Source organism: Gadus macrocephalus, chromosome 3 (assembly GCF_031168955.1).
Source record: "Gadus macrocephalus chromosome 3, ASM3116895v1".
Taxonomy (NCBI): domain Eukaryota; kingdom Metazoa; phylum Chordata; class Actinopteri; order Gadiformes; family Gadidae; genus Gadus; species Gadus macrocephalus.
Genome location: NC_082384.1, coordinates 13,625,153 through 13,642,580, shown reverse-complemented (window position 1 = coordinate 13,642,580; position 17,428 = coordinate 13,625,153). Strand labels below are relative to the sequence as shown.

The following is a 17,428-nucleotide window of genomic DNA, read 5'->3' as shown; positions in this document are numbered from 1 at the left end:
CCCTCCACGGTTTTAAACCCATCCATCCATCCTCCGACTCCTCCTTTCAACCGCTGCCTATTTTTGTGGTATTTCAAACAAGCGCGGCTGACATTTACTGCCCAGGCACCCAGTGGCCACCAGACCTTCTTTCCTCCCCCATCCTATCTTCATTCGGTCATTGCTCTTTGACAATGCTCTTTCATGTCCACTTTTGTGGGGACATTCCGCATTTTTGTAGTACTCCAATTTGACATACACCACCAACTTTTTCAAAACCATTTTTTTGGAGAAACATGTTTTTTGAACAACAGGAAACACAATATATATATAGGCTCTATATATTTGCCACAATTATGAATCTTTCTCATAAATGGGCTGCCAAATGGTTCCTCACCGAAAGATGCTTTGCCTGTAGCATAAGCTGGAGGCACCCTGGAGAACCACACCCTTACCCCCTGTCTGGACCCTGAAGGACTCGGTCTGATTCATCATCGGCTGAGGGACTGAGCTGTACCACTGAGCTGTACCACTTTCACCTCAACAGTGAATTTGTGTAATGCAAGGATTATATATTCTATTCCATGTTATTATGAATGTTTCTGTTTGTATTCTGCTACTGTCCCATATTTTCTGCTGTGGAACACACATTTATGATCAAATCTCATCTTATCTAATGTGGGGCTGTAAGTTGTCTTAAACTGCTGACTAAAGGAGAACAAAGATATCCACAAGGGGATCAGTTTCCACTTTTAGAACGACTTGCAACTATATTTTCTGTGATACAGAAACATGTATTATCATTATCAGAGTTTGACACGATATCTATAAATATCTCGATATGCTTGTGTACTCAAAATACCATTCTAAACAGTCACGCTGAGGGTCATTACATTGAAGAATAATGGATATTTAAGGTATCTCATATGCAGATCATTTTAAGGCCAGACCTTCTAGCCCTTATTCATTTCATCATCAATCAATATCTAATTTGCATACTAATACAATACCACTCAAAGACTGCAGAAAATGAATAACACTATTGCATTATTACCAAGCCCTAAAACGACTACAGAAAGGGCTTGTATATCTGGGGGAATTTGTCCCCTGTGTCCTGTAGTCTTTGTCAACATAGTTCACAGTCCGCCGGGACCGACAGAACCACCCACCGCTATATCGTTTGACATCTGCTCAGCAAAATGAAACACCTTTCAACGTCTGACGAAGCTGTCTGCTGCACACAATCACAGAAGGGTCCAAGCTCAGTGGAGCTTTAGTCATCAAATAATTAAGGAGAGGGTTTTTCTTTTCATCTGTTCCACAGGTCTCATCCCACTGCTACGGTGCAGAAGTCCTCTCTTTGCAGTGCTCTTCACACGGATAACAAACCCAACGTGGCACGGACTCTGTTGATTAACCAGAGATAAATAGAAAATCTCTGGCAGAGAGGCACTCACACACACACACACACACACACACACACACACACACACACACACACACACACACACACGCCTACCCTCTAATGCACACACACACACACACACACACACACACACACACACACACACACACACACACACACACACACACACACACACACACACAGAAGCAACCCAAACACACACCAGCTAATTTATCACCCTGCTTACACTGCGGACCGGCACAAGCATAGCTCTCTCACATCATGAATGGCTCCAAACCTTTCAAATTTCGATCAGTTGTGGTGGAACTAATGCATGTGCTGTCTGGATTCTCCCATTCTGCTGTCAGAGCAGACCTAGGGAGATGAGGTTCCTTTGATTGTTAATATTGTGTTGATTTGATTGTTTGGTTGACTCATTTCCTTGGCTGTTAGATGAAGACCTCATTAAGGGAGCCGTTATGATTGGCTTTGTCAACTTGGCCTTCATCCGATGCAAATTGCCATATTGGTGCGTCACTTCAGTGAAGCAGAGTATTATGTAGTACTTGAGTCTTCACCGTCTCACACTTTCTTTTTGGGTTGTCTTATGATAGGACATCTGGGGCCGTATTCACAAAGGATCTTAGGGCTAAAAGTAGGTCCTAACTGGCGAATTTAGGAGTAACTCCTAAAAATAATGGGCGTGTCACTCTTAAATTTTTTCACTAACTTTTTTCACTAAGAGCAATTCACAAAGTATTTTAGGTCTAAGTCTAGGAGAGCTTAAAAGTCCTCAAGAGGACTCCTAACTCAGTAAGACCTGTTCACAAAGAATCGTAAAATGACTGCGAGACGAAATGTTAGGGTAATCAACTTGTTGTGGAGTTAATGCGCGATGCAATAACATCCCAGACTAACAGGAATAATCCGATTAGTCGGGAAATAAAATGTTTGGCCACACTACGTTATTTAGCAACAGGGGAAATGCAACTTTGCAATGCCGACGATTTAAAATTATCGCAACCATCAGTCAGCCGGGCCATAAACTTTCCTTTGGACATTCAACAATTACACAGGATCAAAGCCAACTTCAATGCAATTGCAGGTATGCCCGGTGTGGTCGGTGCAATTGACGGGACGCACATAAAAATAATTGCGCCATCAAAAGACTCTTTTAGGCCTAAAAGAGTCTGCGCACGGAGTCTAGACCTCTTTAGAGCAATTTGCATACTCCCGAATATTCTTTTTTTTCTTCATGAAATAAGACATCCGCATGCAAGAATAAGTTTGATACCTGAGTGTATGCTACAAACGCAATTAAGTGCAAAAACGCCATCATATTCTTTATTTTGCTGACCAATAGTTTTTTATCCTTTAGCCTTTAGCCTCTTAAGGACAGTTCCTCTGCGTCTCTCTCGTAGATCACATCTTTCAGCGTCTTCCTTTAATATAACTGCATCACCTTCTCTCACATGATCAGCAGCTCGCGGATTTCACTTTCGCTTCATTTAGAACTACTCCTGATGCTGTCACTGCATTGTCTCTGTGGAGACAGTGCAGCAACAACTCTAGCTAAGCCTCCCCCGTCCCGGAACGGAACCGCAGAGCCGTCCCATTACAACAGAATGAAACCCAATAAACCGCCAATGTGTGCCGGGTTCGGGAGGGTAAATTGGGGTGCTAGCTCAAGCAGGCAATTTACCTCGGGCAGTGTAAACGCGTAGACCGAAAAAGGCTGAAAAAGGGCTGTATCTGAGTAGAAGTCAGTAAAGTGCCAATTGTTTTCTCTGTCCTCCATTGTTGCGCTTTTAAGCAGCGAATGCTTGGTGATGGCGTATTACGACGTGATGACATATGTACAAGAGGCAACCGTACTCAGGCCCTGTTGAGATTGCCTAGCGTGAGCACAGACCAGCTGCACAGCGGGGGGGTTAAATGCCCTAGCAGATAGTGCAGTTGGTGTTGCTATTTTGACGTGCCAAGGCAGGTCGGAACTGTAACATAAGCTTACACACACGTAGGCTGTACACAACACAAACATGAAAACAATGAGCCTAATTTAAATATTATGATGTCAAAGATTGGATCTGTTGAACTGCATACAAATAGCATGTGGATTATGGAAACATTGTTTTTCCATAGGGGCTGCACGAATGAACGCTGTAATGGGCTATGCAATGCATTAAATAAATTATAATTACAAATATAACCGCAAGCGGTGATTAACGGGATCCGAGTAAAATTAAAAGTGAAGAACACACTAATGGAAGATATATAAATATAACATATAATTGTCATATTTAAGAGTAGATTTTCCACTTATAAACCTGAACTGCAGCCTCATTCACATGGTCAAAATGTCCATTGATAAGCAAACAACATCCAGAAAACTCAAAGCACACATTTCTCAAGTGAAAAGAAAGTGTAAGAAAAATGGTTAACGAAGAAGTTCCCCTCAATGTACTGTAATGTAATGTACATACTGTGTCTTGGTAGTCCGATTCTTGGAAGCTAATGACCTGGAATGTTGATTGCCTGATGAATTTCAGGTGCTGTTCAATGTTGTGTTTCTTAAATGAGTGGCAATGACAGAATGTCATGTTCAGCTTGCTCATAATGATCTAATCAGGATTCAAACTCTCAACCTAAGGATCAAGAGTACCGGCATTTTCCCGTTGAGCCACTGCCATTCCTGAACTGCAGGAAGTCTCATTCACATGGTGAAAATGTCAATTGATAAGCACACAACATCAAGAAAACACCAAGCACACATATCACAAGAGAATTAAGGACTTTCTTAAAAGAGTACAGATCTGAAAATGTGCACTGTTAATGGTATCCACCTAATGATAGCTGTATGCTAGTTATACAATAACAAAATCGTCACCTAGGCAAAATGACGGCAGCACTTCCGCTTTGGACCGCAGACGACTGCAGAGAGTGGTAAAGACTGCAGAGAGGATCATCAGAACCCCACTGCCCACTGCCCTCTCTGCAGAGCATCTACCACTGCAGAGTCCACAGGAGAGCTGCCACCATACTCAAGGACCCCTCCCACCCCCAGCATGGACTGTTTACACTTCTACCCTCAGGACGGAGGTATAGAAGTATGAAGTCCAAAACTTCAAGACTAAAGAACTCTTTCTTCCCCACTGCCCTCAGACTCCTTAACAACAGATAGGAGTCTGTTGTTAAGGAGTATTCTACCTCAGGACTGCCGCAGCTGTTTACATTTTGCTCACGCACTTTGGCTTTCTTGGATTTGCACCATTCCGTTTTATTTATTTATTTATTTATTTATTTTAACTTAAAATGTATTATTTGTTCTATCTATCTTGTAAAAAAAAATCTTGGCATTCAGTCTGTGGAAACAAAGGAAGAATTTCATTGCACAACTGAGAACGTCTCATTTATGCATATGACAATAAACACTTTGAATTGAATTGAAATGGGTTGAGACTGTGGACGTTTGGCTTTTTTATGAAATTGTGGGAAAAGTAAAAATTTTTAGAGCAGACCAAGGTGAAAAAGATGCATCTGATTTTAGAGATAAATATGATGAAAGAATTTTGAGTCCAGGTCAATCTAGTTAGGAGAAATAAGGCTAGTTCATATTTTTCTTAAATAGCCCCACCTTTGGGTGCAGTACCACAATTTGGCCTTATGGGTAGTGGTGGGTATTGGTATCCACCTAATAATAGTTGTATGTTTTTTTATACGATAACAAAATGGTCAGATAAGAAAAATGGGCTTACTGCTCCAACTTTAGTAGCCAATATTTCTCAAATGGAACTAAATAAAACAAATTCTGTTCGATGACTTTTGTGAGGCTTGGTCTAAATATTTCATCATTTTTGTAGCCAGTGAATCTTTTCATCATGTTTAGCTTTAATATGAAATTGTGGGAAAAGTAAACATTTTTAGGGCATAAGTAAATGCATCTGATTCTAGAGATTAATATTCAGAAAGAATTTTGAGTTCAGTTCAATCTGGTGAGGTGGGGGTTATTGGTAACCATACCTGAAAATGTAAAGAGTTTACGACTTACAGTATAGGCTGCAGTATGTCTTTTAAAGGATTTGAGGGGGAAAAAAACCCGTTACAGAAACAATAGGGGATCAAGAAGCTTCGCTGCTCGGACCCCTAATAATAAACTCGAGCAAAGTATATCCCAGCCTTCCAAAACATAATCTTGTTTTCGGGTAAATGTACGGTGGCGCTGAGCATTCACCAAATAAAAAAAAGTTTCACAGCTAATGTAGCCGTTAGCACACTCAGGATCTCGTAATTACGAGATAAGGATCTCGTAATTATGAGATAAGGATCTCGTAATTACGAGATAAGATATCATATATTTACGACATAAGGATCTCGTTTACGAGAAAAGGATCACGCCTCTCATTCATCAATAACGTTGCTGGCTAGCTGCAGGCCGGCAAAGATGACGCTATCCGACGCTATCGTATTTTATTTCCTGCTCGGGTTGAGGCATTGGGAAATATTGATTCTCCTTAAAAGTGAGGAGGGCATTAATATAAGTATGTCAACATTGCGCAGACATCTGAAGTCATTGGGACTGTTCAGGAGAAAAGCCCAGTCGGACCTGCTACAAGTGGCTCTCTTCCTGCAGGAGCAGTTGAACCAGTACGGGATGCTTCACGGATACAAATTGTATTTTGTATCCATATGTATTAATGGTGCTGTCGATGGATTTTCCCGTATGGTCATATGGCTACATGCTTACACCACAAGTAGCAATCCCCGTGTTATTTCTGGCTACTTCCTTGATGTAGTGGAACCAGTTTTCTGAGAGATGCTACATTACCGGGGGTCATCCCTATGTTCCCCAGGTCCTATGTTCCCCGGGTTCTATGTTCCCCGTTTTTCCCAAAAAGGGTCCTATGTTCCCGTGTAGCCATACATACCGGGGAGCATAGGACCCTTTTTGGGAAAAGCGGGGAACATAGGACCCTTTTCCCAGAAAAGGGTCCTATGTTCCCCGCAATCTATCAATCTTTAAAGATATTTGAACTTTAACGCGAAATTCGCGTGATGACAGCCAATCGGCGTTCAACAGCCTGGCCACTGAGTGACATTTGTAACGTAACAGCCAATCAGCGTTCAACCGGCCAACTCAGTGCATTGCAGTCCGGGGTGAACTGCAGCATGGAGGAGAAAGTGATTGTTGCCGTTTGCGACTCCCAGAGCTCTTTATATGATATTATACAACGGGGGGCCTAAATCCAGAGATCTGATTGGTTCATAACTGTTGTATAATGAGCGTATACATAACTGCCATGACGCCCGGCCCAATCATTTTGTGAAAGTTTGCATATCACTCCGCGCCTGGAAGTAGAAACAGTTACAAAGTAAAACATATGTAGAATGAGAGGGTGTAAATGTTGTTACTCCGGGAGTGAGCAAGGCGATGGAGAGACTAACGAAAGCTTAGGCACACGGCGAGAGGATAAATTGCTGGCGAACCGCTCTAGCCGAGCCTTCTCTTGGAGGGACGCTAAAGTGTGTTGCATAGCGACCGTCGTGCATTTTGAAGGCGGCCAGGAGGGACTACTTTTTTGTATTCTTTAATAAAACATCTACTTTGACTTCCTTGTTTATTTTTTTTAAATGTAGTGTGTCAATGACTTTCGTTTTGCCATAATAGTAACCGTTGTATAAAAGCCATAGATCACTTCAGTCAGTGGTATGTGCTCATTATACCACTGTGAAGTTTTTTTTTAAATAATTTAACAACTGACAGGGTTTGCCTTTACTATGAACATAGTATTTTAAATTTGAATACATTAATTATGTGACATACTGTCACAGCCAATATTAAAACAAAATCTAATGTGGGCAGTGGGACAAAAATTCTATTTCCCCACAAAAACAATATTTTATTGATTTGTATAAAAACAATTTAGCTCATTAATTGGAAAAGAGCTTGAGGTATGACGTTTTCTGAACAATAATGCATAGTGTAAAGTTAAACACATAATGCACTGCTGTATTCAACTTTTAAGAGCTGCAATGTGAGGGGCCAGCCACATGCCCTTTAAACCACCACGACAACAACATTTCCACTTCTGGGTTCCACTGAACAATTAACGGGTCAATATTCGAGGGGCTTTGGCACATCAAATGATGGAACAAGCATCCCGTACTGGTTCAACTGCTCCTGCAGGAAGAGAGCCACTTGTAGCAGGTCCGACTGGGCTTTTCTCCTGAACAATCCCTATGACTTCAGATGTCTGCGCAATGTTGACATACTTATATTAATGCCCTCCTCACTTTTAAGGAACATCAATATTTCCCAATGCCTCAACCCGAGCAGGAGATTAAATACGATAGCGTCGGATAGCGTCATCTTTGCCGGCCTGCAGCTAGCCAGCAACGTTATTGATGAATGAGAGGTGTGATCCTTTTCTCGTAAACGAGATCCTTATGTCGTAAATATATGATATCTTATCTCGTAATTACGAGATCCTTATCTCGTAATTATGAGATCTTATCTCGTAATTACGAGATCCTGAGTGTGCTAACGGCTACATTAGCTGTGAAACTTTTTTTTTTGGTGAATGCTCAGCGCCACCGTATAAATGCTAACGTTAGTTAAATTATTTGGCAAAGAACAGCTGATACAGCAGTAATAAGTTGGACTTTTAAATCAATGCATCTGCAAACAGCAGACACATATTTTCTTGACGCAGACATTGTGTGCAAGCCCATAACTTTTAGGATTGATGAGTATTTGATCATTAGGAAACATAGTTTTACTGCGGGTGATTGTTTAAAAGAATGAAAGATTGCGGGTGATGCTTGGCGCGCATGTGTCTGTTTAAACGCAAACTAAACACGTAGGCTAGCGCATAATACAGTCCATGGCAATGTATATTAACGGGGGTGCACATGCATATTATGAACAAGTTAATGACGATAATGTATACAATACTGGTAAGAAACAATGTTTGTTAATGTATTGCCGCTATATCATTAAGTAGACCCACAGTTGCGGCCAAAGGACCGCATATCATATATGTGTTAAGTTCTCTTTGCCAAAATTTACATGACGAATCAGTGTTTCTGAAGTTGTAGAATAAAATGCTACTCCATGTGTGAATTAGGCCATATTATTTGGACATAAACTCAGCCATTTGAAGTTTGAAATTCATTTGGTCATGCATCTGTCTCAGGGGAGACTGCAAACGCCCTGCCAAAATATGAACTTGTCAGTTTCAAATGCGCTCATGGCTCTTAAAGGGGATGGTAGATGGCACTCTCATGGGTTTATTGCATGTAAAACACACCTACGGGTATTCAGACCAACCCATTTTAGATTTGCGCCGGGTGCAAGAGTAATTTATCCGCCGGTATAATAGCAACAGCGCCAGAGAACCGCCCACAAAGCTACTTCCATTTTGCGCTTCTCACTTGCGTTTCAGACCGTTACAATAGGGCCCTATTAGGTAAATGCACACTGTCCTCCCTGTTTCTCCATTCTCCTTCACCATTGCTCTCCGTCCACCGGTCCTAGTGTTGTCTGCCACACAGGCTACAGAGATGAGTGCCTGGAAGATAGAGAGTGCAGATGTGCCCTCAACCATGGCTGCAGAAATGCAATATGATCAATGAGATAGAGAAGGGGGCGAGGTGGGAGATAGAGGAGCCCACCAGACAAGTGTTGGGCTGAGAGGTGTAGTGTAGCCTATCATGTGGTCACCCCCAATCTCCCACACCCCTTCCCTCCCCCCCTACCCTACCCCTGGTCTTAAAATTCTTACACTTGAGGCATGTTAAGACACCGTGTTCCACCCCCACCATTGGTTTCCTATGGAGAAAGCCACTCTTCGATTCCAGGAAGGGGAGGGGAAAAAGGGAGGGAGGGGGCTCGTTTGGAAGAGTAAATAATTTCAACCTGGTTTGAGGTTGAAATAATTTCAACCTTGACCTGGTGCAAAATTTTTGAATGGGCAAATATGAGAGACAAATTGTAAACTACTTTGCATGGCCATAGGTCAGAAGAGAGCAGCTTAGATGTAGTTGACAGGAAAGATAGAAGGGATGAGATGGAGGAAAGGAGGAAGGATGGAAGGGACAGAGGAAGGATCAACAAAAAAAGATAAAAGAAAGGTACTGTAGAAGGCAAAAAATAAATGAAGGAAGAATGGAAACTAAGGTGAGGTGAAGGAAGAATCGGGAGGTCAGAGGGAAGAAGGGGAGCGAGGTCAGGAGGGGGAAGGAGAAAGATACTGTAGAGAGTGTTCGGTGAGGGGCTAAAAGAGAAAGAAATGGGGAAAGATGAACGGGACTAGAGAGAAAGTAAGGGAGGGAGGCAAGAGAGGATGAAGGCCGGTGATTAAAGAGAGACCTTGTCGTCACGGCCACAGACGTCAGACACAGCCTAGTCCCCCCTTGGGCGATCAAAAAAGCTTTTGTTCACTCATTGGAAAATCAGAATGCCGCCCTGGCAGGCATAAAGTCAGACTTCCAAGTACTCAACACAATTATACAGCATGGACAAAAGCGCCAGGACAATAGGTCCCAATGAGTCAGATGATTTATAACGCAACGCTGAGGCTTTCAGTCAGACATCAGAGGCATTGAGGCTGCTGGTAGAAACCTTGCATTGAAGTGTTCCTTGTTCATAAAAAAATACAAAGAAACACTAAAAACTCAGCAAGGCTCCACTCTTGTTTTTCAAAAGACCCCACCAACGCTCGAACCCTGACCCTTATCCAAGTTCACTCCAGAATCCATATTTTCACTGGCCGCGTGGTTCCGGCCTCTTGCTGAAAACGTGACCTGGCCGAGCCATCTAGCAGCCCCCCATTTAAACTGCACCTCTACATCGATTTTCCTCCCACCATCCTCCTCCAGCTCATACAAGTGGAGCCGACAATGTTTCCACTGGGGAACACACCATTCTCTAATTCCCTTTTTTCTGCGAAAACGGGTTAACCACTAGGTCAGAACAATTTGGTTAGAAATTTATTCCGTATTTATTTCACAGATCACTGTGAATAAAAAAGAGAATTCTCGACTTGTATGATGTAGAAAATGGGCAAATATCTCCAATATTCCTGTGTATTCTGGTCATCAATTTTAGCGTTAGGCTCTGTCATTTCTCGTATGCCAGTTACAATACAAAAGAAACCCTTTCCTAGGAGGTTAATAAAGAACTCTGCATCTGATGCTGTATCTCAACCAGATGGGGAATAACGGCACAGACAGAAGATGGGGGATTTAGACAGGGAGAGTTTGCAATTCAACGATTTCAATAGAGGCGCTCTGAGAAGGATGTCTTCACATACCGGTCTTTGACAGGCAGAAAGTCACTCACACACACATAGAGAAACATGCATACACGCACGCAGGCACACAAAAACACACACACACACACACACACACACACACACACACACACACACACACACACACACACACACACACACACACACACACACACACACACACACACACACACATACACACACACAGCACTAAAGGGATTACTGCTGACACTAGTGCCTTGTGGCTGGGCTATTGACGCGAGGAGGAGGAAGAGGAGGATGACGAGGAGGAGGACGAGGAGGACAATTCCGAAGAACCCTTCAGTTCCAGGGGGATTTTGTAATTCGGTTTATGTCACAAACAAATCTTTTTCTAGGAATCTATTGTTACAACACAAAAACAAGTTGCAAAGACGTTATTTGGAACAAAGATAGTATTATAATCAATAAAATATCCATATACACTTGTCGTATGAATCTGTATATGTAGTATGGACTACAAGCGTGCATATATATTTACACAGCTCATTAATTTCACGTATAAATTTGTTCTAGTCTAAACCTAAGAGGTGTGTTGAAGCTCAATGTGGATATAGGTGGAGTTAACGTGGACGTAGCGTAGCCTAGGATGCTTCCAGTAGCAGGACCAGCAGCAGCTGCTGAGGCTTCTGATGCTAACTTCTATAAATAGAACCAATCCGCAACCAACGCTTGATGAGCGCCATCCACCAAAGAGCAAACTGTCAACAACTAGTGTGTGTGTGTGTATGTGTGGAGGCGTGGCTGCATGTACGTGTTGTGTTTGTATGGGTGTTTGTGTTAGTGTGTGTGTGTGTTTGTCTGTATTTGTGTGTATTTTTCACAGGATTTGTTGTTCATGTATGATATATGTGCATGTGCACTTGTAGGTAATGTTTGAATATATGTGTGTGTGTGTGTGGGGGGGGGGGGGGGGGGGGGGCTGGTGCATGAGGGTTTGTTTGAGGTTTTCTTTAAAAAGAGTGCTATTAGAAATTGGGGAGTACGAGAGGCATGTTTATATAGGGTGAACCAATTGGAGGACAAAGCGCTATTTTGCTCTGCTGTCTCGCGCATCCAAGTGATGCTCACGCTGAGTAACGAAATTTACCTAAGTCATCTTTCAATAATTAGAATTTAGAACTTTAGAACATAGAATTTGTTGCAAGGAAGTAACAATGTTATGAAATTGTCCATTCAATTCTTGTGTTGCAAATAGCTTCCAAAGCAACTGTCTGTTATTCATAGCAGCGGTCTGTGCTAAGAAATAACAGACCACTGAATGCCGATCAGAATGACCTACAGAATCAAGCATTCAACAAAGCTACATTAAATACATCTCTAAAGTGATCTCATTCTCAATTTCCCGCCACCATCACGCTGACTGCCCTTTCCCCTCTTGCCTGCCCTGCGGGGGGCGCTGTGGAAGCACTTTGGTCAGAATCAGATAATGGTTTTTTCCCGGTTTTCTGGTCATGACTTGATTCAACCAATTATGTTTTTGGATGTTTTGATATCCCGCCTGCCTCTCAAAATAGAGGAGGAGAACCCTCCTGTGGTTCTGTGGACCAGCCTCATCTGATGATACTGATAATGAGGGATCGCATTCATATTGATATGTTCATGGCATTCAAAGCTGAGAATGAAATGTGTGTGCGTGTGTGTGTTTACTAATGCTACAGTAGGTGCTAGGTGTGCTATGGCTAAATATAGACGATGTGTCGGCAGAGAAAGAGGGCAGATAAACACATAGCTCCGTCTCTGACACCCCTGCCATTTAATTGCTTTCCATTCTCCCTCCCTCCTCCTCCATTTTTTTTACACGTTTTCTTCAGATTCTCTTCCGTGTCCACACAACTCGGCCGAACATGTCCCAGTGATGGTGTCCTAAACAACAGCCATCAGCGCTTTAGCACTCACCTTTCGTGAACATCAACTTTATTCATCAATTGTTGGAACAGTATACCGTGCATGTGCACTCCGAGGCCTTCCACCAACGCTTGTTCACGGTCGTATTGTGCCTTGTTCTCTACCGCTCCAACGATGACCCATGACAACCAGCATGGATGCTGATCTCACCTGGCTTCACTGGGTCTTTGATCCGCCCCCCTCTGCCTAGACATCCCGTGCCCCCCCCCCCCCCCCCCCCTCCACCCTCCCAGGTCCACCACCGCCCCCGCCCCCCGGCCCACCACACCTGGTTCCCCCCAGAGATGATCCATTGATGCAGCGACAGACACGGTCGTCGATGCTGTTTTTTCCAGCGGATGCTAATTAGCGAGCAGGCTTACACACTAGTCATAGATCAATGGCGTCAGGCTTAGGGGAGTGTGTGGGGAAAGGGGGGGGGGGGGGGGGGGGGGGGGGGGGGGGTTCCGGGAGGGAGTCGGGGGAGAATGTGACAACACAGCAAATGCTTGTAGTGAATCAAAGTGGAGGGATACAGTAGAGCATATCCACGATTGATTAATCACACACACTTTACATTTCCTGTCAAAATCACGCCAATATATTGGCCTCTCGGAAAGCCCAGCATGTAGCCTGGGAACCAGATGAATCTGGAAACTCGTGTATAATTGTCTGTTTTATATCGGCAACGCGTCTGGTCCCCCTCCAGCTCGGACAGGCGGTCGAGCCAGGGGTCGAGGGCGGGTTTGATGTGATGACTGTCTAGAGGAGCCAACGGCGCACCATTAAGAAATGTTCATAAACTACCAAGAGGGCCGCCCCGGTTGTAGCACACGTTTCGTTGCGCGGATCAGTTGGAGGTCCATACCATTCCGTCCAAAGGCATTTTGGGCTGCGCCCGTTGTTTAAGCCCCTTTGTAATGGAAAATAAACAGAGAGGTTCCAGATTGAGGAGCAGTGGCATAATGGTCTGGTGATGTCATGCCACCTGACATGGGCCTCAAGCAGCCCAAATAAAATAGGAGGTCCATAAGAAGTCCTCCTCTTTATGTAGCGGCGGGAGGCCTGTGTGAGGGGCCGCAGATAATGGTCTGCCCCTGGTGGTTTTAAAGCGCAGCAGAGATTCTAAAAGCAGAGGATAAACATGTCATTCGTGTGTTACAGTCACTCTTGGCTCCCCTCCTGTGGTGTCTAGTTGCCGGTCATAGTTCTACGAAAACATAGGTTGTCAGGTGAGCTACGGTGCTATATATATAATGGGAGTAATATGCCATCAATCTGAATTGGACGCCATAGACTAGAGGCAGGTATTTGAGTGAAACAGAGAACTTTTATAGCATTATGTTTCAGCAAAATATCAACATATTGCCCACACACACACACACACACACACACACACACACACACACACACACACACACACACACACACACACACACACACACACACACACACGCACACACACATACACACACACACACACACACACACACACACACACACACACACACACAGTGATGCACAAACATAGACCCACACACACACACAGACACACACACATAATCATGACCAAACATAGACACACAAACTCGGGCTGTACGGTATGGACTCAAGTTTATATCATGGTATGTGATTTGAGGCATGGACGGTAACGGTAGCGTTTGGGACTATAACTCCCACACTGAACCTCCCACAGTCCAAAACGTTAGACACACAGATTCACTAGAGTCTGCTGCATCTTTTGGCATAGGCCACGCCCATTTTGCGTCTATGAATTTTTTTTCGCAAAATCGCGAAAACCGCTAAACTGCCTTTTCGCTACTCCTCCCACATTTCTTAACCAATCGACACCAAACTTTGCACACGACATCCTCAGACGCACACCAAAAAAATGAACACTTTTTTGATCTGACCTTCGACGACGAAACGGTAGAGTTTTGAATATTGGTTTATTAGCTATGTTACACTTGGAAAATCATAAATCCCGAAAAATCCAAAATTAGACATCGGATCGAGTTCAAATTTTACACACATGTCGGCGCTACCCTTAATGGTGTTCCATAAAAAATTCGGAAAAATTCGCCACGAGGAAAATTCTCTTTGGAAAATTACGCCACAACACGGCGCCATAAACGAGGAAATTGTATGATCTCCTAATTGGCCAAAGGAATGTTCTGAAAACGTGTTTGGGGATATATCTCCCACACCGAACCTCCCACAGTCAAAACCTTTATATCCACAGGTTCACGGTAGCGTTTTGAACACATGCTTCGCGTTGTGCCGGCGAAATGCATATTTCTTGGACCCCTGCATAACTGCTTGCAGTTCTAGTTTTATCTTCTAATTTCGATATAGAGAAGGCATATCGCTGTCAAATCTTTACCTGGGAAAGGTAACGTTGCACCGTACTGAAAAAGGAACGATGTGTCGTTACCATATTTGCAGTAGTTGAGCGTAACTTTACTTTTTACGTGAAATAGTAATTCTGTTACTGTATCAATGCGATACTTACATTGTTACGCGTTAGACACAAGACTTTTTTACCGGTCACACTGGTCTCAAGGTAACGTCAAAATCCATACCGTAGCGCACATTCACACCGGTTTAGTTTCTATACCGTTTATACCGTACACCCCTAACACAAACACATACACACACAAGCACGCACGCACACACAGACACACACACATCACACACAGTTAAGCAGACACTCACGTACACCAATACTCACAAACATACCCCCCCCCCCCCCCACACACACACACACACACACACACAGTTAAGCACTCACACACACACTTTTAAACGCACACGCACCAACTCCCAAGAGACTGATTGCCCACAATAAGGTTTTAACTCTTCCCAGAAGAAAACAAGAAACCCGCGATAACAGTCCACAACAAACAGTGTTGGTTGTGTTTTACACTCTACATCTACTGAATGCCTATTTACTCTCACTCGTCCCTATATACACTCTTGAGTGCGTTTCCTAAAAAGTGCAGTAATAAAGACGGGTTGGTTTTCAATACGAGCGTGTAGACGGGGGGATCCATCGCCGGGACGCGGTGACAACACTCCCTTGTCTTTCGTCACGCACGTGTCCCGGGCACGAGATAAATGGGGGTGATCATTCAGTTTCTGTTTCTGCTGGGTCTGCCCTCCCTCTCTTTTTCTCGCTCCCAATCCCCCTCTTTCGTCCTTTCTGTGGATTTATTTGCAACCCCTGAGCATGCAGCTGAACACACACAAACATACACACACACACACACACGCGCGCGGCACACACACACACATTAGACACATGGTATCGTAAACCTCCTAATAAAAACACACACATATGCAAACACAAGCACATACACATGCAAGCAACCTTGCATGTGTGTAACCAGACAAAATCACAGATGATATCATAAACTTGCTAATAAAACACACTCACACAACCCCCCGCACACACACACACACACACACACACACACACACACACACACACACACACAACCACACACACACACACACACACACACACACACACACACACACACACACACACACACACACACACACACAAACACACACACAGACACACAAATACACACATATTATACATGACATGATAAACCTGGTACCAAACACAAATACATGCACGCACACGCACAAATTTTAAAAGCTCATGTTAAGTTCAGGCTTCTTAGTGCAGCATTGGACTGAAGTATTTTAAGTACTGTAAGTGGTGAGGCAAAATCGCTTAGGGCTGTGTTAAGATACATGTTGAGATACAAAGCGTGGGATAAATGGTGTTTTGGGAGAGGCAAAGTCACTGAGATGAAATTGAACGTGAAGTTAGTAGGACCAGGGAGGGAGTCACTTAGAGATAGACATTAAAATGTAATGGAGAAGCTCACGATGCGTCCCAGTGGTCACATCAGAGTGCCTGTGCAGTTCTGCTGGCTGTTTCTGGTCCCATGTTTGTGTGTGTGTGTGTTTGTGTTAAAACTTTGGGCCAGATTCAACAATTCACTAATTACCTTGATGTTCAATGTCTGTCGGTGCTCTGCCTTCCCACGCAACCTGCATGAGAGTGAGAGAGAGAGAGAGAGAGAGAGAGAGAGAGAGAGAGAGAGAGAGAGAGAGAGAGAGAGAGAGAGAGAGAGAGAGAGAGAGAGGAAACACATTAATGATCAGGTATGGGGTTAGAATATCTGTAAGCATACCAGCATGCTTATTTTTTGGTTGGTTGACGGACACTGGGGATTGAACTCAAAGGTTTGATCCCTGAAGCTTGAGGGTAAGGTAAGACAGGATCAATCTGCAATGCTGAACACACCTTTCATTCTGTTTATTATCTGCATGGCTCAGTAGGAAAAAAGTATGTCAGTACATCCGCGGGGTACGAATACACTAACTGATTAACGGAGCAACCTGAATGTGTCTATCTTTAGAGGGCTTTGTACATCTGAGGAATTTAAAAACAGAGATATGATTTGACACATTCGTCCTCAGATGAAAAAAACCAACAAACTTTTACATTTGGACCTGAATTATCCTTGGAATGCCAACAATCCAATTAGAGGGGAAGGGATTGATGTGGTTGTATTATGGGATCTGATGACTGAGATTGTTGGGTAAACGGTTTTTGGGATACCGGCTGGAAAAATTATAGTTTAGTTTGGTCTTGGCTTCGTGTTGAATTGTTGCTTTAACTATAAATTAAACCGGAACGGCAGGCTACAATATACATTTTACATGTAGGCCACAGCATTCGATTCAAACGTCAAAATTCAGTCCCAAGCGGAACTTATCTTGGGGTATCACCGGATAACGGAAAAGT

The 17,428-nt window shown here is 43.4% G+C and overlaps 1 protein-coding gene across 1 annotated transcript in view; it reads right to left on the bottom strand.

Moving 5' to 3' along the window:
- LOC132454163 (protein phosphatase 1 regulatory subunit 29-like) overlaps window positions 1-16,671 on the bottom strand; it is a 55,047-nt gene extending 38,376 nt beyond the window's left edge. Inside the window, exon 1 of the mRNA XM_060047379.1 lies at window positions 16,626-16,671. The gene's annotated coding sequence lies outside the window, so the exon portion shown is untranslated. The remainder of the gene's footprint in view (window positions 1-16,625) is intronic.
- Window positions 16,672-17,428: the final 757 nt, after the last annotated feature.